General features: G+C 40.6%; 1 long non-coding RNA gene across 1 annotated transcript in view; it reads right to left on the reverse strand.

The window, feature by feature from the left end:
• LOC111768428 (uncharacterized) overlaps window positions 1-21,801 on the reverse strand; it is a 39,100-nt gene that overhangs the window by 9,342 nt on the left and 7,957 nt on the right. Inside the window, exons 2-3 of the long non-coding RNA XR_002800796.2 lie at window positions 16,923-17,010; window positions 11,970-12,103 (exon numbers count right to left, since the gene is read on the reverse strand). This is a non-coding gene — a long non-coding RNA (uncharacterized lncRNA). The remainder of the gene's footprint in view (window positions 1-11,969; window positions 12,104-16,922; window positions 17,011-21,801) is intronic.

A 21,801-nucleotide genomic window follows, 5' to 3' on the forward strand; every position in this document is an offset into this window, starting at 1 on the left:
AACTCTGTTTTAGTAACTTTGAAAATATGAATGGAATGTATGATTTTTTAAAAGAAAATATAAATACCAAACTGCCAAATTAAGAGGGAGAAAACCACGACAGAAAATAAGAAATATGTCAAAGAGCTAACCCTCTGAATTTCTCACATCTGCCCCAAATACTACACCCAAAACAATTTTACAAATGAATCCTGGCAAATATTTAAGGAGCAGACAACCCTCATATTAAAAAAAAAAAAAAAATGTCCTAAAGTAGACCCAAAGGAAGGGGACAAAGTCTCTCCCACTAGATGAACGAAGTCACATTTTTGAGAAGAGCATGTAAGATGGGGGATATTGTCGTGTCCATAAACGGAAAATTTGGTCTCACTCTCATACACAATTGTGGACTCCTCTAGCACCTGAGCTGTCATTCAAAGCACTAAAACTTAGAGTCTTGACTGTTATGAGACACAACAAAGGAAGCGTCCCTGATGTTGTCTTGCTATCCTGCTGTATTTACTATCCTATTTCTTTCTTTTTTTTTTAAATTGAGAATATGATAGTTTACAACCTTGTGAAATTTCAGTTGTACATTATTGTTTGTCAGTCATATTGTAGGTGCACCACTTCACCCTTTGTGCCCACCCCTCACCCCTCCTTTCCCCTGGTAGCCACTAATCTGTTTTCTTTGTCCACGGGTTTGTTTATGTTCCACATATGAATGAAGTCATACAGAGATTGTCTTTCAATCTGGCTTATTTCACTTAACACAATACCCTTAAGGTCCATCCATGTTGTTGTGAATGGGATGATTTTATCCTTTTTATGGCTGAGTAGTATTCCATTGTATATATATATACCAGTTCTTCTTTATCCATTCACCAGTCGATAGGCACTTAGGTTGTTTCCATGTCTTGGCTATTGTGAATAATGCTGCAATGAACATAGGGGTGCACGGGTCTCTTTGAATTGCTGATTTCAAGTTCTTTGGATAGATACCCAGTAGTGCAATAGCAGGGTCATATGGTATTTCTATTTTTAATTTTTTGAGAAATCTCCATACTGTTTTCCATAGTGGCTGCACCAGTTTGCACTCCCACCAGCAGTGTATGAGGGTTCATTTTTCTCTACAACCTCTCCAACATTTGTTATTTTTTGTTTTGGTTATTTTAGCCATTCTAATGGGTGTAAGGTGATATCTTAGTGTAGTTTGGATTTGCGTTTCCCTGATGATCAGTGATGATGAGCATCTTTTCATGTGCCTATTGGCCATCCTTATATCTTCTTTGGAGAAATGTCTGTTCATATCCCCTGCCCAATTTTTGATCAGGTTGTTAGATTTTTTGTTGTTGAGTTGTGTGAGTTCTTTATGTATTATAGAGATCAACCCTTTGTCAGATATTTGATTTGCAAATATTTTTTTCCAAGTTGGTGGGTTGTGTTTTTGTTTCAATCCTGTTTTCCCTTGCTTTGTAGAAGCTCTTTAGTCTGATGAAGTCCCATTTGTTTATTCTTTCTATTGTTTCCTTGTCTGAGAAGACACAGTGTCTGAAAAGATCCTTTTAAGATTGATGTCAAAGAGTGTACTGCCCATATTTTCTTCTAGAACTCTTAGAGTTTCTTAAAGGTCTTACCTTTAAGTCTTTGATCCATTTTGAGTTTATTTTTGTGAATGGCATAAAGGAATGGTCTATTTTCATTCTTTCATATGTGGCTTTCCAGTTTTCCCAGCACCATTTGTTGAAGAGACTTTCTTTTCTCCATTGTATTCCCTCAGCTCCTTTGTCGACGATTAGCTGTCCATAGATGTGCAGTTTTATTTCTGGGTTTTCAATTCTGTCCCATTGATCTGTGTGCCTGTTTTTGTACCAGTACCATGCTGTTTTGATTACTGTAGCTTTGTAGTTTATTTTGAAGTCAGGGATTGTGATACCTCCAGCTTTGTTCTTCTTTCTCAGGATTGCTTTAGCAATTCGGGGTCTTTTGTTGCCCCATATGAATTTTAAGATTCTTTGTTCTATTTCTTTGAAGAATGTCATTGGGATTCTGATTGGGATTGCATTGAATCTGTAGATTGCTTTAGGTAGTATGGACATTTTAACTATGTTTATTCTTCCAATCCATGTGCATGGAATGTCTTTCCTTCTTTTTATGTTGCCATCAATTTTTTTCAGTAAAGTCTTGTAGTTTTCATTGTATAGGTCTTTCACGTCCTTGGTTAAATTTCTTCCAGGATATGTTATTCTTTTTGTTGAGACTGTGAATGGGATTGTGTTCTTGAGTTCTCTTTCGGTTAGCTCATTATTAGTGTATAGAAATCCTACTGATTTATGTAAGTTGATTTTGTACCCTGGAACTTTGCTGTAATTGTTGATTACTTCTGGTAGCTTGCCAATGGGTTTTTTAGGGTTTTCTTTATATAAGATCATGTCATCTGCAAACAGCAAGAGTTTCACTTCTTCATTTCCTAATTGGATTCCTTTTTCCTGCCTAATTGCTCTGGCCAAAACTTCCAGTACTATGTTGAATAAGAGTGGTGAGAGTGGGCACCCTTGTCTTGTTCCTGTTCTCAGAGGGATGGCTTTCGGTTTTTCCCTATTTAGTATGATGTTGGCTGTGGGTTTGTCATATATGGCCTTTATTATGTTGAGGTACTTTCCTTCTATACCCATTTTACTGAGAGTTTTTATCATAAATGGATGTTGGAACTTGTCAAATGTTTTCTCTGCATCAATTGAGATAATCATGTGGTTTTTGTTTCTCCTTTTGTTAACGTGGTGTCTCACATTGATTGACTTGCAGATGTTGAACCATCCCTGTGTCCCTGGTATAAATCTCAATTGATCATGGTGTATGATATTTTTAATGTATTGCTGTGTTCAGTTTGCCAATATTTTGTTGAGGATTTTTGCATCTATGTTCTTCAGTGATATTGGCCTGTAGTTTTCCTTCTTTGTGTTGTCTTTGTCTGATTTTGGGATCAGAGTGGTGTTGGCCTCGTAGAATGTGTTACGAAGTGCTCCATCTTCCTCAATTTTCTGAAATAGTTTGAGAAGGATAGGTATTAAATCTTCTATGAATGTTTGGTAGAATTCTCCAGAGAAGCCATCTGGTCCTGGACTTTTATTTTGGGGGAGGTTTTTGATTACTGTTTCAATCTCTTTACTTGTGATTGGTCTATTCAGATTCTCTATTTCTTCTTGATTCAGTCTTGGAAGTTTGTAAGAGTCTAAGAATTTATTCATTTCTTCTAGGTTGTCCAATTTGTTGGCATATAGTTTTTCATAGTATTCTCTCATAATCTTTTGTATTTCTGTGGTATCCGTTGTGATTTCTCCTCGTTCATTTCTGATTTTATTTATGTGAGTCTTCTCTCTTTTTTTCTTGGTGAACCTGGCTAAGGGCTTGTCAATTTTGTTTGTTTTCTCAAAGAACCAGCTCTTTGTTTCATTGATCCTCTCTACTGTCTTTTTTGTTTCAATTTCATTTATTTCTGCTCTAATTTTTATTATTTCTGTCCTTCTACTGACTTTGGGCTTTGTTTGTTCTTTTTTTTCTAATTCTGTTACGTGTAGTTTGAGATTGCTTATTTGAGATTTTTCTTGTTTTTTGAGGTGAGCCTGTATTGCAATGAATTTCTCTCTTAGGACGGCTTTTGCTGCATCCCAAATGAGTTGGTATGGTGTGTTTTCATTTTCATTTGTTTCCAGATAATGTTTGATTTCTCCTTTGATTTCTTCAATGATTCATTCATTGTTCAGTAGCATGTTGTTTAATCTCCACGTCTTTGTCCCTTTCCCAGCTTTATTCTTGTAATTGATTTCTAGTTTCATAGCATTATGGTCAGAAAGGATGCTTGATATTATTTCAGTCCTCTTAAATTTGTTGAGGCTTTCTTTATTTCCCAACATATGGTCTATCCTTCAGAATGTTCCATGTACATTTGAAAAGAATGTGTAACCTATTTTTGGATGGAATGTTCTATATATATCTATTAAGTCCATCTGGTCTAGGTTTTCATTTAATTCTACAATTTCCTTGCTGACTTTCTGTCTGGATGATCTATCCATTGGTGTTAGTGGGGTGTTGAGGTCCCTACTATTACCATATCATTGTTGATATCTCCTTTTAGTTTTGTTAATAGTTGCTTTGCATACTTTGGTGCTTCTACGTTAGGTGCACATATATTTACAAGTGTTATGTCTTCTTGGCAGAGTCACCCTTTTATCATTATAAACTGCCCCTCTTTGTTTTTCTTTACCTGTTTTGCCTTGAAGTCCACTTTGTCTGACATAAGTATGGTGACACCTGCTTTCTTAGGTTCACTATTAGCTTGGAGTATCGTCTTCCATCCCTTCACTCTGAGTCTGTGTTTGTGTTTGGGGCTGAGGCTGGAGGGAGCATATTGTTGCATCTTGTTCTTTAATCCATCCTGCCACTCTGTGTCTTTTGATTGGAGAATTCAATCTATTTACATTTAGAGTGATTATTGAAATGTGGGGGCCTATGCTGCCATTTTATAGCTCATTTCCCAGTTCTCTTGCATTTCCTTTGTTTCTTGTCCCATGAATTTTGGACTACCAATTCAGTTAGGTTGTTTCTATGTTGGTTTTCTTCTTATTTTCAATTTGTGTCTCTGTTCTAATTATTTGTTTTGTGGTTACTATGTGGTTTGTATAAAACATCTCATAGATGAGATAGTCCATTTTCTGGATAGCTTCTTATTTCCATAGACTAAGCCAGTTCCATCCCCTCCTCTTCCCCTTCTAGGTTGTTATTGTCACATCTTTTTTTCTTCTTGTGTTGTGAGTTTGTGGTTAAAATGACAAGATTATATTTATTCTTTTTGTTTTCCTTCCTTTTATCCTTAATGTTATACATCAGCATTTGCTAACCTGTTCTGATGGAGAGCTACAATTTTCTGATTTTGTCTTTCTACTTATCTCCTTTGCTCAGGGTTTTGTAACCCTTTTTTTTTTTCCAGGTATAAGGGTCTTCCTAAGCATTTCTTGTAAGGGGGTCTTGCGGAGATGAACTCCCTTAACTTTTGTTTAGCTGGGAAAGTTTTTATTTCTCCATCATATCTGAAGGATATTTTTGCTGGATAGAGTATTCTTGGCTGCAAGTTTTTGTCTTTCAGAGTTTTTAATATATCATTCCAAGTTCTCCTAGCCTGCAAGGTATCTGCTGAGAAATCTGCTGACAGCCTGATAGGGGTTCCTTTGTAGGTTATTTTCTTCTGCCTTGCTGCCCTTAATATTTTCCCTTTGTTGTTGACTTTCGCAAGCTTCACTACTATATGCCTTGGGGTTGGTCTTTTTACATTGATAAATTTTGGAACTCTATTAGCTTCTGTCACATGGATTTCCAGCTCCCTCCCCAGGTTTGGGAAGTTCTCAGCTATTATTTCTTTGAACAAGCTTTCTGCTCCATTCTCCTCCTCTTCTTCCTCTGGAATACCTGTAATCCTTATGTTGCATTTCCTAATTGAGTTGTATATTTCTCAGAGAGTTTCTTTATTTCTTTTTAGTCTTAGTTCTCTCTCCTCCTCCATCTGAAGCATTTCTATATTCGTATCCTCCAAATTGCTAATTCTGTCCTCCATATCATCAATCCTACTGTTCAGGGAGTCCAGATTTTTCTTAATCTCCTCCATTGTGTTTTTCATCTCCAACATTTCTAATTGGTTCTTCTCTATAGTATCAAGCTCTTTTGGGACATAGCTCCTGAACTCGTTGAGTTGTCTATCTGTACTCTCTTTTAACTCATTGAATTTTCTAATGATAGCTATTTTGAATTCTTTGTCATTTAGGTTATAGATTTCTGTGTCTTTGGGATTGTTTTCTGGGTGCTTGTCATTTTCCTTCTGTTCTGAATATTTAATATATTTTTTCATACTGGTTGATGGTGTTCATTTGTGCCTCCACATAGAGATAGAGTTTAGTTACTGCTTCCACTTGCTGCCATCGGTAGGGAGGGGCAGCAGCTGTGTAATCTGCACTGGATCCCTGTTAGCTGCTCCTGACCAGGCCTGGGCCCCTCCTCATGATCACAGTGGCCCTGTGGGGTCTCCCATCAACTGTGGGAAAATCACACGGGGGCTTCAGGTTGCCGGTGCCTGCTCCCACAGACCTGCCTAGACACACTCTCTTCTTAGGGACTGCAGTGGTGTTATGGGCTTTCGTGGCAGCCAGGAGCTGGTTCACCCAGACTTGAAGCTCTGCCACTGTCTGGTGCCGCTGGATCTCACTTGCCCACTCTGGGCTGTGGCAGAGCTATGGGCATCTAATATAGCTGGTGGTTAGCTCACCTGGCTGCACCACTTCTGCTCCTAGGTTGCCCAGCTTTTGTGTTTGGCAGGTGGTGCCTCTCCACTAGGGCTGAGTATAGATTCTCCCTGGGGCCACTGTGGGGCCATGGATTTTCCCCCTGGACCAAGGAGCAGTCATGCTGGGGCTTCAGATTGTCACCATCTGCTCGCACAGTCCCGCTGGATTTCACTTGCCCCATCGGGGCTGCAGCAGAGCTATGGGTCTTTTTTGCAGCCGGTGGGTAGCTCACCCAGCTGTGCCAGTCCTGCCCCAAGATGGCCCAGCCTTTGTGCTTGGTGGACGGGGCCTCTCTAGTAGGGCCAACAAGAGACTCTCCCTGCAGCTGCTGTGGGAGCATGGATTTTCCCATTGGTCTACATGGCAATCACAGGGGGATTAGGGCTGTAGTTACCTGTCTCCAAAGTTGCACCAATGTGCACACCCACCCTCAGGGCCATGGCACTGCTATGAGCATGTCAGCTGGGAGAGAGTCACTCACAGGAACTAGGCACTGTGGGGGCTGGAGCATTCTCACCCAGCTCCACCTCCTCCCCAGGGGCAGTCCATCCACCTTCAGCTGTATAGCAGTGCAGGGCTCTCAGGTGTCCTGAGGTGCTGTGTAAGTATCCTCTGTTGATCAATGAATGTCCATTTAGTTGCAGTTCGAAGGGGGAGAGACAAAGAAAACTGCTCACTCCGCCATGTTGCTGACATCACTCCTCTATCTTTCTTTTGAAGCTGAAGCTGACTGCAGCCTGTTGAAGTCAGGTGAGTATAATTTTCAGGTTGAGCCCAAGACCACTAAGATGGGCTTTGTACTTCAAAACTGTCTTTAAGCTCTTCCTCTACTTTTGAAGAAAACCAAATTGGAAACTGTGGGCATACATACTCAAAAACAGATACATGCTCAAATAAAATGCCATGGCCCTATGTCAAAAACTTGGTGAATTGGTGTGCAAGCATATATTTTATGGTAAAATTAAAAGTAAAAGTTTAAGATATGGAAATTGCGCTTCTCTGTAACTTCTATCAGATAAACTCTCTTGCAGATAATAAACAAACTTGGGGGAAAATTAACCTATTTGAAAGCATTAAAGAGCAACCAAAAGCAGGCAGAAATTGGAGGAGCTTGATAAAATTGGCCAGCTCTGGATATTGATTTGTGCAGATTTTCACCAACAGGCATTCCCCAATCCATACTAAGTGGGGCTGGAAGTCAGGCAACAGCCACAGTCCTGCAGCCTGAGGACTCAGAGGACAGAGGATGGAGTTCAGGACTGCCAGGAAGGCTGGAAAGCACGGGAGCTACAGACATAAAGCCCAACAGTCTGCATGTAAAGCCTACTCAAATACTCAGTTGACCCATGAATTACACGTGCCTGGGAGAAAACTCCAGGGGCCTCGGCAAAGCAACAGCTGCAAGGCAGAAAGAACCGAATATATATTCCAGCTGCTGCCCACCATAGGAGAGACAGGGTTTGGAGTTTGAATCCAACAAAGAAAACTGCTTCCTAAAGGAAAAGCCAACAATCTACAGAGGAAAACAAGAGAATCCAGAATTTCAGCAATGATGTCCATAGACAATATGAGGAAACAGGCAAATGTGAGCCATTGTCAAAAAAACAAAAGAAAACCAGTCAATATCAACTGACTCTGAGATGACCGACATTGGAATTATCACATAAGGACTTTAAAGCAGCTGATATAAGTATTTTCAAGCACTTAAAGGAGAACACGATCAAAATGGATGAATAGAGGAGGATTCTCTGCAGAAAAATGGAAACTATGTAAAGGAACCAAATAGAAAGTCAAAAACTGAGAAGTATAATATCTGACATGAAAATTTGCTTGATGGATTTAACAGCAAATTGAGAATGGCGGAAGAAAGGGTCACTGAACTTGAAAACAGGTCAGTATCAAGTTTCCAATGTGAAAAGCAGGGAAAACAGAGAATTTTTTTTTTAAAACGAAAGGGCCATGGTGACCTGTGGGACAATATCAAGGAGTCTAATGTATACGCAGCTGGAGTTCCAGAAGGGGAGAAGAGAAACAATGGGCAAGAAAAAGATATTTGAAGTAATGAGGACTCAAATTTCTCCACATTTGTTTAACATCAACTTATAGATCCAAGAAGCTCAGAGAAACCCAAACAAAATAAACACTAAGAAAATCAGAGTTAGGCATGCCATGGTTAAACTGCTGGAGACCAAAAATAAAGTAAAAATCTTGAAAGCAGCCAGAGAAAACAACATAGTACATAAAAAAGAAAAATGTGAATAATGGCTCGTTCTGAAACAACAAAGATCAGAATACAAAGAAATGACATCTGTAGAATGCTGAAAGAAAAAATTCAGAATTCTATATTCTGCCAAAAATATTCCTCAAAAAATAAAAGGGAATAAAGACATTTTGAGATAAACTAAGACCGAGAACATTTGTTGTCATGAGAATAATACTTCAAGAAATGCTAAATAAAGTTCTTCAGACTAAAAGGAACTGACATCAGATAGAAATTCAAATCTATGCAAACAACTGAAGAAAACTGGAAATGGTAAAGATGTGTATAAATACAAGATATTATAGGAATCTTAATTCCTTTAAAGGACATTTAACTATTTAAAACAAAAATTATAACAGCCTGTATTGCAGGCTTTGTGGTCTAGTGGTTAGATTTGGTTCTCTTACAGCCATGGCCTGGGCTCATTTCCCAGTCAGGGAAACACTCCACATTTCTGTCAGTTGTCAGACTGCGGCAGCTTCACATTGCTGTGATGCTGAAAGCTATGGTATTTCAAATACTAGCAGGGTCACCCATGGTGGACAGGTTTCAGGAGAGCCTCCAGACTAAGATAGACTTGGAAGAAAGACCTGGCCACCCATTTCTTTAAAAATTGGCCATGAAAAGCTTATGAATAGCAGTGCAGCATTGTCTGATACAGTACTGGAAGATGAAAGGATGGCACAAAATGACTGGGCAGGGTTCTGCTCTGCTGTATACAGAGTTGCTGGGAGTCAGAACCAACCCAATGGCACTAACAATAAAAAATTGCAGGCTTTGTAACATACAAATGTAATATATCACAAGAATAGCACAAAGGACTGGGGGTAAAATGAAACTACACTGTTAAAAAATATTATTAAGAAACATAAGTGTAATACTAAAATGTATTTTACTAACCCAAAAAAAGACAACAGAGGGAGAACAACAGATCAAAGCAAGAGATGGGACAAATAGAAAATAATAAGATGGTAATAAGTAAATCTAATATCAATAACTTCATTAAATATAAATGGACTAAATACTACAATTAAAAGTCTGATATTGTCAGATTAAATAAAAAAGCAAGACCCAGCTATATGCTGTTGACATAAGATGCACTTTAAATGTAAAGGAAAAAATACTCCATCCAACACTGAACACACAAAAAAATGGAGGTTAATTAACATAAGACAGAATAGTATTTTTTAAAAGGTCTATTAACAGAGATAAAGAAGGCTATCTTGATTATGATAAAAAAGCCAATTTATTAGGAACTGATAAACATCATATAAGTTTATGTGACTAATAACCAAGCTTCCAAATACATAAAGCAAAATCTGACAGAACTAAAGAAATAGATAAAACCACAATCATATTTGGAGATTTTTAACACACCTCTCTGAGTAATTTATGGAAGAACTAGTCAAAAAAATCACTAAAAATATAGATGCTAAGAATACTATCAAGTACATGGACTAAGTAGCATTCATAGAACAAGTGAAGAATACAGATTCTTTCCAAATGCACATGAGATGTTCTCCATTTATAACATATTTTGGGTCATTTAAGGCTTAAGATATTTCAAAAGATTGAAATCTTACAGAGTATGATCTTGTCCACATTAGAATTAAATTAGAATCCTTAACAATATATATCTAGAATGACCCTAAATATTATAAATTAAACAACACATTTCTATAGCTCTTAGGTCAAAGAAGAAATTGCAAAGAAAGTTAGAAATATTAAAAACTGAATAATAATAAAAATGCAACATATCAACTTTTGTGTTGATACAGCTAAAGAGTGATTATCAGGTTATCAGTGATTATAGCTTCAAATGCTCAAATTAGAAGTGAAGACAGTTTTAAAATGAATAATCTAAGCTTCTACATTAAGAAGGTAGGAAAAGGATGAGAAAATTAAGCTAAATCAAGTAGAAGGAAAGACATAACAAAATCAATAAAATAGAAAACAAATAATGGAGAAAATCAACAAAACCATGAGTTGGCTTTTGAAAAGATTAATAAATTGAAAAACCCTTAATTAAGCTGACAAGAAAAAAAAATAGAAAACTAATTACCAATATCAGAAATTGAAGTACGAATATGATTACAGATCTTGTAAACATTAAAAAATAACATTATGTGGGGAGCCGGCCTCGTGGCCAAGTGGCTAAGTTTGTGTGCTCCAATTTGGCAGCCCAGGGTTTCGCCAGTTTGGCTCCTGGACGGACACAGACCTAGCACTGCTCATCAAGCCATGCTGAGGCGGCGTGCCACATGTCAGAACTAGAAGAACCTACAACTATAATATACAAATACATACTAGGGGGGCTTGGGGGAGTAGAAGAGAGAGAGAAAAAAAGGTTGGCAACTGATATTAGCTCAGGTGCCAATCTTTAAAAAAAAAGAGGGGGGGAGAAGATTATGAATTCTATACCAATATAGTCAATAAATTAGAAAAAATAGGTGTTTCTTTAAAAACACAACCTACCAAAACTGACAAGAGTTAAGATAAAATATGAATGCCCTGCCTTATAACTATTGTTGAATTTGTAAGAAAAAAATTTCTGCAAAGAAAACTCAAAGACGTTGAATTTGTAAGAAAAAAATTTCTGCAAAGAAAACTCAAAAGACAGATGGTCTCACCGGCGAATTAAGAAAATAAAGAAGAAATACCATTTGATTGTCTCAATAAAAGCAGAAAATTATTTGGCAAAATAACATCCATTAATAATTTTAAAACTAGGAACAGAAGGAATTATAAAAGGAATATACGAAAAACTACAGTCAACATCACACCCAATGGTAAAAACATTGAATACTTTCCCCCCAAGACTGGGAACAAGGCAAGGACGTCCATCATCACCATCGCTATTCAACCTTGTACTGGAAAGTCCTTGCTAGCGCCATAAGGAATGAATATATATATCACCACAAAAAATGAAAAGAACTAAAATGCTTATGCACAGATGACATGATTGTGTAGAGCATCTTAAGAAATCTACAATGAAATTATTAAGATTAATAAGTGGATTTAGCAAGGTCGTAGCATACAAGTTCAATATACAAAAATCAAGTACAACAGCAAACAACTGGAAAATGAAATGTACAAACTTCAGTTATAATACAGTCAACAAACATACTTTAGGAATAAATTTAACACAGAATGTGCAATACCACTGCTATTTTAATGGCTTCATTATTTTAACGGAATTAATGGGATGTGGAAGTAACAGAGGCCAGGTGGTAGAACTTAATCACCAGAAGCAAGGTTGGTGTCATCACCATCCTGGGAAACTGAGAGGAAGTGGCTATCAGAATGTTTTGACTGTATGGGACTTTTGGCAATAGCTAATTGATCACAGCCTCCCTAGGAATGAAACAGGCCCACAGCCTATTAAAGAATTACTGTACCTATATAGCTGGAAACACTCTTGGTCTGGCAGCAAGCAGCCTGATGAATGGCCTTACAGAAAGTTAGAGCCTCTTGCGAGATCCTAGGCCCAAAGCTTCTTGAAGGGCAGGCTGGGCCCTCTTGAGAAGGGTCCCTGCAACACATCCAGAAGTATATAGCGTTAATCTTTCCACAAGCCTTACCCAGAAAGACTTGTGGGCATTTATTAGGGTTACTGTGGATTGAGGAAAATACGTGGAACTTTCAGCGTTACTGCATATTGGCTCGGAGTTGAGGCTAATACATCAACCATTGTGAGGCAGCCTTAATATTGAGGCTCACAGAGGTTGGGTGATAACAGAGTTTGGCCCGAGAACATCTCACCGTAGTCCAGTGGATCTACAGGCTCGGCCTGTGGTCATCTCCCCCTTTCCTGAATGTATAATAAGCGCAGACAGACTCAGCAACTGGCACAAGCCCCGTACTGACTCCCTGAATTATAGACTGGTGACATCATGGCAGAAGGATGCGATTGGAATCCCCGGGAACTTCATCTCTCTACCAGAAGAGTTCATTCAAAAGCAATACTGCGTCCCATTTGGAATTTCAGAGATTAATGACAGCAAAGACTTGGGATCTAAGACTTGGAAGTCGAAATTAAGACCTGGTCATGTTGGACTCTGCATGCTAGTGATCCAACAGGCAAAGAGGTAGATTCCTCTCTTCCCAGGATGATTAATCCAGCTGTGGAGGGGAAATTGGGCTGCTGCAGGGAGTGTCCATACCTGGAACCCAAGTAGCAAACCCCTTCTACTCAATAAAGACGGGTCTTGTAGGACCAGCAAGGACTCAGATCTTCACATAAATAACATTGACCAGCGATTGTTAAGCAAACTCGGGACTGTCATAGAACGGGGTCTGAGTAATAAGGCTCATGCTCCCTTTCACATAATCAGCACAAGAAAAACCTGAGGTTCTGAGTGTAGCTCAGGGCTAATACAGAGTAAATAGGTTGTTTCCTTAATTCAATCAAGAGACTACTTAGTTCCCTGTGGAATTTGAAACCTCTTATTGCAAATTAAACATGAGAGTATGTCATAGCAAAGAAATGTAGCTTACCATTTGGGAGTATAAATGTCCCCAAAATTGGTTAGTGAATAATAATCAATCTCAATGATTTCATAAAAAGAAAGCAATACTGCGAAGCACCTGTTTCCTGTCTTAGTCAGCTTCGGCTGCTCTTGACCGAGTGGTTTAACAACAAACTTTCTTTCTCACAGTTCTGGAGGCTGGAAGTCCGAGATCAAGGCACAGAATCCATGTCTGGTGAGGGTCCACTCCTGGTTCATCGACGGCCGTCGTTTTGCTGTGTCCTCACATGATGGAAGGGACGAGGCTGCTCTCTGGGTGCTCCCTGCTCTCCTTCATAAGGGACTGATCCCATTCCTGAGAGCTCCACCTCTTGACCTAATCAACCCCCAAGGGCCCCACCTCCAAAGGCTACATCATTGGGGATTAGGTTTCAACATACGAATTCGGGGGACACAGACATTCTGTCTAGCAGTTCCCACGTGAGCCTCTGTTTCCTTGAGCTTTACCACAAGTGAACTCAACTTGGGAGCTTCCCACCAGCTGGAGAGCTCCTTACTGAACTGCAGCGGGCTTCCTCAGACGGAAGAAAAACACTCTGCAACACCCGAGGAGGACAAGGAGAAACTGAGGCAGCATGAGTTAGGGATGGTGGGGGAGTATTCTTGCATCAACAGGGGCTGGAGCAGAAGACCCCTGAGGTCCCTTCCAGTCCTGCCAGCGTGAGTCTCTTACTAGGGGGACACTCAAGCCAACTGCCAGCATCTTCTCGCCCCACCTTTTCCCAACTCCTCCAAACTGCCCTAGTCCCTAATAAGATTGAACAGGTGGTGGGTTGGAAACCAAAGATCCATCTGATACTTTGCTTTGGGCCAGGCACAGAAAAATATCTTTCCTTATCCCAAAATGTCACTTTAATCTGTTTTCCTTACCACAGGCTTGCTGCTTTTGGATGTCAGCCTCTGGAAAACCATAGCAGGGATTCCTCACACACCAGGCAGTGTGAGAGACTCTGCAGCATCTCACTGAGGTGTAGAAACGACCCATAAAGTAGGTACGCTTGTCATCATCCTTCCCATTTCACACAGGAACAAACAGCAACTTTGAGAAATTAAGTGATCCCTCCAAAGCTACAGAGCTAATTAGTGACCCAACCCGGTCAGCTCAAAAGGCCACACCCGTGGACCCTCAAATTGGAGCGTGTTGATGCTGCTGGTCCAAGGACCACACTTGGAGTGCAGGCACGGCTCTATTCTGGCTCCCCCTAGAGTGGTTTGCTACTGTTTAGCACCTGCCACAAGCCAGGCAATGCACAAGATGCTCTATGGCCTTCACTCAGTGAATTCCCACAACCATCCTACGAGGCAGATATTACTATAATTCCCATATTACTGAAGAGGAAATTGAGGCATAGCAAGCGAAAGTGCTTACCCAGGGTGAGACAGATCTCAGACGCACAGGCAGGATTCACACCCAGACCTGGCCGACCCCAACTGTTCTCTTGACCCTTCCCCAGGTTTCTCGGATCTACATGTCCCCATGGAAACTGCACGGTGTACTCCCAGGGCAGCAGTTCACAGAGGAAGAAATAAAATATTGCCCAAGAAAATTAGGAGGCCACAGCCAATAAGGACTGCAGCAGAAATATTGCTACAAACTATGGTACGATCCCGTGCTTTTGATAATTCTCTCAAGAGAAGATGCATTATGCTAGTTTATCATTTTAAATAAATCCTCAACAAGCTCTTTGCCTGTCAGTCTGTATCTGTGGAGGCTGTTTTTGTAACATCTGATAAATGAGCAATTAGAGACTTTAAAAGGCTCTTAAATGTGTGGAGCTGGTAAACCTGAACTCCCAGGAATGGTAAATGTCACTTCAAATGTCATTGCTGCACGCTCCCTGTCTACCTCTGTTTCGACAGCTGTGCTATGGCACTTCTCTCCTAGTTTGAGGACACCTGACTGCCAGCAGGATGTAATGGGAGCACTGGGGAGCCGGGACCTAGGTCGCTTGGATTCTAGACCCAGCTGTCCTTGGATGACCTTGACCAAGTCAACATTTCTCTCAGTTATTTGTTAATAAAATGAGAGGGTTGAAACTAGAATATTGTTAAGAGCTCTCCAAGCTCTAACATTCTACAGCTTCATGAATCTGTGCCCTTGACTATGCACAGCTTCATTCTTTACAATTTCGAAGATAGGATCCTAAACAAGGGCAAGTTTAGCCCTCCATGCAGATTAGTTATCATTGTCATCATAATTATTATTCAGTGAAGTCAGAAAGTCTATATGTAGCAAAAAAAGCAGAACCAGGGATCTAAACTTCCGCCATTAGATATTTATTTCTTTGGGTTGGAGGATTTTAAAATATCTCAGAAGGAGGGCTGCTTTAAGACAGCGGATTGTTTTTAAGAAGCAGAAATCTTTTTTTTAAATACAGCTGTTCAATGAGACCCTATATACAAACCATAGATATGGAGTTTTTCTGGATGGAGTGGGGAACAGCATAGGGTTGGGGGGATGGGCAGGGGTATCTGGGAGTCTCTCCACTGAGCTTTTCCTTCACTCTCACATGGGCCCCAAGGCCCTCCCTCCCAAACCTAGGATTCCTCAGAGGACCATTCAAAACTCGTTTCTCTAAGCCAACACCAGCTCACACTCCTTAACGATTAAAGAGCCAGTAGAGATTAAGATGAGTGATTGGGAACGGGGAACTGTGGGGTGGGCGAGGCAGGCCAGACTCAGGGATGGAAGGGAGAGGAAAGAAATTAACCTTTATTGGGGGCCTTCTGTCCACCATGTATTTTGCTAGATTCTTTAAATAGGCAATAAGCAGAAAGTATTTAAATTATACATATTTACAGAGGCCAGGTACCCATGTCATGGTTTTCTAAAGCCAATCCCTCCACCTGTGCACCAGATTCCATGCCCACTTCTCTGCTCAGGACATTGTTCCAGCAATTCTCTCCTCTCTCCTATCTCAGTCATCTCCCACCTGGATCATAGCCATGGCCTCCTAACTCCTCCGCCCATCCACAGTGTGCTGTCCACGCAGCCACTGGGCCCAGAACCTGCAATCGTTTCCCGGGATGCTCAGAGTAAAAGCAAAGCCCTCATGGACCTCCAGGGCCACCTGATCTGGACCTGATCCCATCTGACCCAGAGATGATCCTGGTCACTCTCTCACACTCTCTGCTGCAGCCATGCTGGCTGTTCCTGGAAAATCCCAAGCACACTCCTGCCGCAGTGCCTTTGCACTGGCTGTCCCCTCTACCTGGAACTCTCTTCCCTGGATATCTATGTGGCCCACTCTCTACCTCCTCAAGCCTCCTCTCTAAAGTCTCCTTCTCAGCAAGTTTCCCTGTTTGACGCTGTAGCCCACCCGCCCTTGAAGCTTGGGCGCTTCAATCTCCCTTCCTGTTATGTAAATTCCTATGTTGAAGTCCTATCCCCCAGTAGCTCCAAATGTAACCTCATTCGGAAATGGGGTCTTTGCCGATATAATTAGTTAAGATGAGGTCACACCAGACTAGGGTGGGCCCCTAATCCAATATGAGTGGTGTCCCCATAAAAAGGGAAAACTCGGACCCTGATTCAGACCTGCACAGAGGGAGAAGCCCTGTGAAGACTGGAGTTTGCTGCCACAAGCCAGGAACCACCAGAGGCCGGGAGGGGGCCTGGAGCAGACCCTTCCCCAGAGCCTGCACGGGGGCACGGCCTTGCTGCCACCTCAGTCTCAGACCTCTGGCCTCCAGAACTGCGAGACAATAAATTTCTGTTTGCTGCCCTGATTGTGTGATTTGTTACACAGCCCTAGCAAACGAATACACTCTGCTCTGCTTTTCCTTTTTTCCATGGAAATTCTAAAGTCTCACGTAACTTACACATTTATTCATTTTAGTGTCCGTTGTCCATCTCCCCCTTCCAGATTATAAGCTCTGAGGGGGCAGAGATCTTGGTCGATTTTGTTCCCTGAAGTATAAAACAGTAGGCGTTAAGTGAATGCTTTCAAATGAATGAATATATAAACAAATTTCCCTCCTTTCTTCTGTGTTCTCCAAACACATCACAAAATTCTCCCTTACTCTTTTATGCTTCAGCTCTCAGACTTTTTCCCTGACTGACACCCCTCTCCCACCTTACTCACTCTCACTGCCCATCTTCCCACCTCTGGGGACAATAACAGCATGTTGGTTTGGGTCTTATAGGGAGAGGCGTGTGGCCCAAGAGGGTGCGGTTACATTCGTGTTGCACATTCTTAACCCCCATGGCAGCCCTTGAAGCAGACACTGCAATCCCATCTCACGGATGAGGAAACTGAGGTTCATAAAAGATAAGCAATATGCCCACAGCATCCTGTGCATCAAACACTGACCCACATTGACCTTTCTCCTTTCCTTATTAGCATACAGCTTCCAAGGGGCAGGAGCAGCATCTTTGCCTCTGTATCTCAAACTCCTAGGCCAGGCCAGGCACACGGTAGGTGCTCCACCAATGCTGCTGAACTCTCCACTGCGACACCATTGGGAAGTGGCAGAGCTGGGCTGGAATGCAGCCTGACCCCACAGCCCCTGCTCCTGCCGTATTGCCCCCCCGCCAGCAGAACACAGGCCACATCACATCAGCCTTTTATTTTTACGAGAGTTTTTCAGCAGCCTTATCTCCCCACAATCCACCCAAAACGCTTTCCCACTCCCCGAGGCCCCCAGCAACCCATGTTAACACCTCACGGGACACCCTCCCGTATACAAATACACACATGTTGGGTTTTTGTCTTTATTTGTTAAAAAACGAGCTCTCATACATTCGTGTGTGCGTCTTGCTTTTCTCATTCAACAATATTCCTGAAAACTCCAGGTAAACCGCTTTGCCTCTAAATTACTCTTTTTAATGACTAAATGGTATCACAATTTATTCAACCACAAACATTGTTGGGTATTCAATATATTTCTAGGATTTTTTTTCTTTTTGCTAGTTTTGCTACATTAAATATCCTTACATGGATAACATCTATGGATAGATTTCCAGGAGTGAGACTATTATATTAAAAAGTAAATGCATATGTGCTTCTACTTGTTATAATGGAAACTTTCAAACCCAGAAAGGTAAAGGAAATAATATAGTGAAGCCCCACAAATCTATTGTCCAGACTCAGAAGTTATCAGCTCATGTCCAGTGTGGTCTCATTCAATCCCTTTCCCACTTCCCCACGGTCTAGATTATTGGGGGGGACAGATATATTATCACTTAATCTGTAAATATTTCTGTCTACAACTCTAAGAGTTGAGGACTCTTTGGAATAACATAACCACAATGCATTTATCAAAGCTACAAAATTGGTAATCATTTCTTCCTATCATCTAGTCTTTGAGCAGTGTTCAAATTCCCTCACTTGAACCATAAATAATAAATATTTTCACAGTTCACTCAAATCAGGATTTTAATAAAGTTCAAAATTATAGCTGGTTAATGTGCCTCTTGTCTCTTAGGTCCCTTTTAATTTATACATTTCCCCCTTCATATCTGTGTGTGTGTGTGTGTGTGTGTGTGTGTGTGTGTGTCCCTTGCAACATCTTTGTTGAAGACACCAGGTCATTTGTTCTGTACAGCTTTCCACAGTCTGCATTTTGCAAATTGCCTCACCATGATACCATCTGCCCCCAACAATCGGCGCTTAGATCTAGAAGTTTGATATGATTCGGGTTAGAACTCGTTGCCAGCACTTTATCGGCAGTGTTCTGCACTTGCATCAGGACACGCAGTGTCTGGCTGTCACTCTCCTGTGCTGTTAGCAGTCACTGACAATATTGTCTAGATTCATCTTTTCAGTAGGAGTTGCAAGGACGATATCTTAATTCCATCATTCTTCATTTATTAGCTAGGATACTTCTATAAAGAGAAAATTCCGCTTATCAACTCATTCATTATCCTGAGGCACAGTTCATATAACAAAGTCTAGATAAGTTTTTCTTTCCCTTTATTTACCAGGTTTCAAAAGAGTGAGTTAGTTTCCCAGTATCTTCTAAATGAGAGTCGTTGAGATTTTTGTTTTGCTGCAGTTATCTTTATGAACTTGTAGGTTTTTAAATGTGAACAAAGGGTTAACAAACTCATTCTCTTTCTCTCTGGAAAAATGACCTTGGGTTAACTTTCTAGCTGTGTTCCCCTGGAAACCCAATAAAGGTGAATGTCATCTGTTTTACCAGGCACACTGCTTATGGCAAAACGACTTCTTACTAGTAAGCTACACCTGGCCTGGGAGGACTGTGAATTAACTATAGACACCTAATGGGAATCCACACATCGAGCTGCTCCACATGCAGTGCATTCTTGCAATGGGGCATGTCCCTTGCTAAGACCTCTGGAAGCTATTCCCATGGGAGGAAACAATACATATTGTCTCATATGGGGAATGGGGCTTGTAAGCCAGAATGGCTCCCACACGCATCCACTTAGGCCAAGTTCCCCATGAAACAGACTATGAGACAGAGATTTATGCACAGGAAGTATATTGGGGAGGGCAGTTGGGGAGTGAGAGAGACAGCACTGAGCAGAGGAAAAGCTGAAATACAATGTAGTTGCAACTGTAAACCTCAGCCCATCCAATAGGACTTCCTCAGTAGCCGGGATGGCCCAGTGAAGTTGTCCCAGTTTAAGCGGGGCAGCTCCCCGCTACTGAAAGCAATTCCCAGAGAAAGATGCAGGTGTGAGCTGGGTGCAGCCAACACTCCAGACAAGTGGAGGAATGAGGATCTCAGTCTTAACAAGGATGGCTGGGCAGTGCACCCTGGCATCACTGGACCCGCTCACGTGGTCTCATTCCTTCACACCCGACGCTGCCCTGCTGGCTGGCTGCCCTTCCCATCCTAGATCCTCCAGCAGAGCTAAGTACATTGGTGCCAGAGGGGACCTGTTCAGTTTCGTGAAATGTGGATCTAAACTCACATTTATCTTGTACGCTTACTGCCCCAGTCCTGGAATGACCCATTTCTCAAAGAGCCCTGGGTCGTTTAGTGACATTCCGAGACCACAGTCTGGGAGACAGGTGGGTTCTCTGCTGCTGGCTAAGTCACTGTTTCCGCGCCTTTTCAGTGGCCAGAGTTAGGAAATAGTGTTTTTCAGATAAAATATATCATGAGTTGATATTGATATTTCCAATTCCAATTCAGGACTACAAGATTTCATTAATTTCAGCCGTCACCCATCTGTAAGTCTTTTCTCCCATGCCAAAAACTGTGACCCTCATTGACATCAACATAATTCCTCATTGGCTTTATTAGACAATACACACACAACACTCAGAATAACAATGCCAACATGATCACTGAAGGAATTTAAGATTTCTCTTTGTATTTGTTTTGTTTGCTTGTTTGTCCTTGGGATAACCCCCACTGGGGATGTCCAATCAAATTACCATGTTTTAATCTAACTTAAAATAATTCCTCTTCATCTGGTTATGCCACCAACTCAATGCCCAGGTTCATTTGTCTCATTTTGCTTTAATTTTTAGGATTATTCTTTTTAGTTTAATACTGTTTTGTAAAATATTTAAGTGGTTTCAAAATCAATTCTATAAATTAAGGTTTATAGTCCTCCCAACCTTGTTTCTGCACTCCCTCATAGATCTCAGTTTTTGTTTATCCTTCCATATCATATGAAAAGATAAACCAGTGCCTTCAGACCTTTTCTGAGATGAATGGTAACATATTACACACATATTTCTACACCCGGATTTTTGCACTCGATAAGATATTTTTGAAACAGTCAATAGAGGTCTTTCCCATCGTTTCCTCTAACTGCCCTAGACAGCCTTGTGTGGAGGCACTTTATTTGATTAGTTCCCTATTGATGGATATTTGGATTGTTTCCAGTTTTGTGCTGTTACGAGTAGCGCCATAATAAATAACCCCATGAACGAACTTTTCTGTATTTTTGTCAGTATGTTTTCAGGAGATTCTTAGAATTGGAATTGTTGAGTCAACAGGCAGATATAATTTTGAGAGTTATAGTGTTTCTGCGGTTTATAACACTCTCACCAATAATATATGAGGCCTGCAGTCCCCCTAGAGGTTTGCCAACAGAGTATGTTCTCAAGTTTTTGGAATTTTGGTAATCTGACAGGTGAAAAATGGTATCTCAGTACTGTAAGTTTATTTTGCATTTCACTTACTATGAGCAGAGAGAAGCAACTTTATATATGATTAAAGGCTATTAATATTTTTTCTGTAAAGTTCATATTTTTGCTCATTTTTCTGTAGCAAATTTGATCTTTTCCATCTAAAATTTTTTGAGGCTCTTTAGATGTTAAGGACATCAAATCTTTGCCTATGAATAGGGTATACATTTTTTCCAATTTGTCTTTGATCTTTCTACTTTGTTAATGGTTGGTGGGTTTGGTATTTCTGTGGGGTTTTTGTTTCCTTTTTTGTTTGTGTTTTTGTCCATTTAGTCCTTTAAAATATTTTTATTTATGTAATCAAATTTATCAATCTTTTTCCTTTATTGCTTTTGCATTTTGTCATAACTAGGAAGGTTTTCCCCAGTCTGAGGTTATAAAGTACTTGACCCGTGTTTTCTTCTATCTCTGATCTATTCAGAATTTATCCTGGTGTGAGGAACAGGTCCACTTTTAATTTTTTGCATTTGACTATCCAGCCCTCCTAACCCCATTATTAAATACCTCGTCTTTTCCCCCGCTGATTTGAGATGCTGCCTTTATATGCATGTCAAATTTCCGTATGCACTTTAGTCCATTTGGATTTT

This window comes from Equus caballus, chromosome 16, assembly GCF_041296265.1.
Source record: "Equus caballus isolate H_3958 breed thoroughbred chromosome 16, TB-T2T, whole genome shotgun sequence".
NCBI lineage: Eukaryota > Metazoa > Chordata > Mammalia > Perissodactyla > Equidae > Equus > Equus caballus.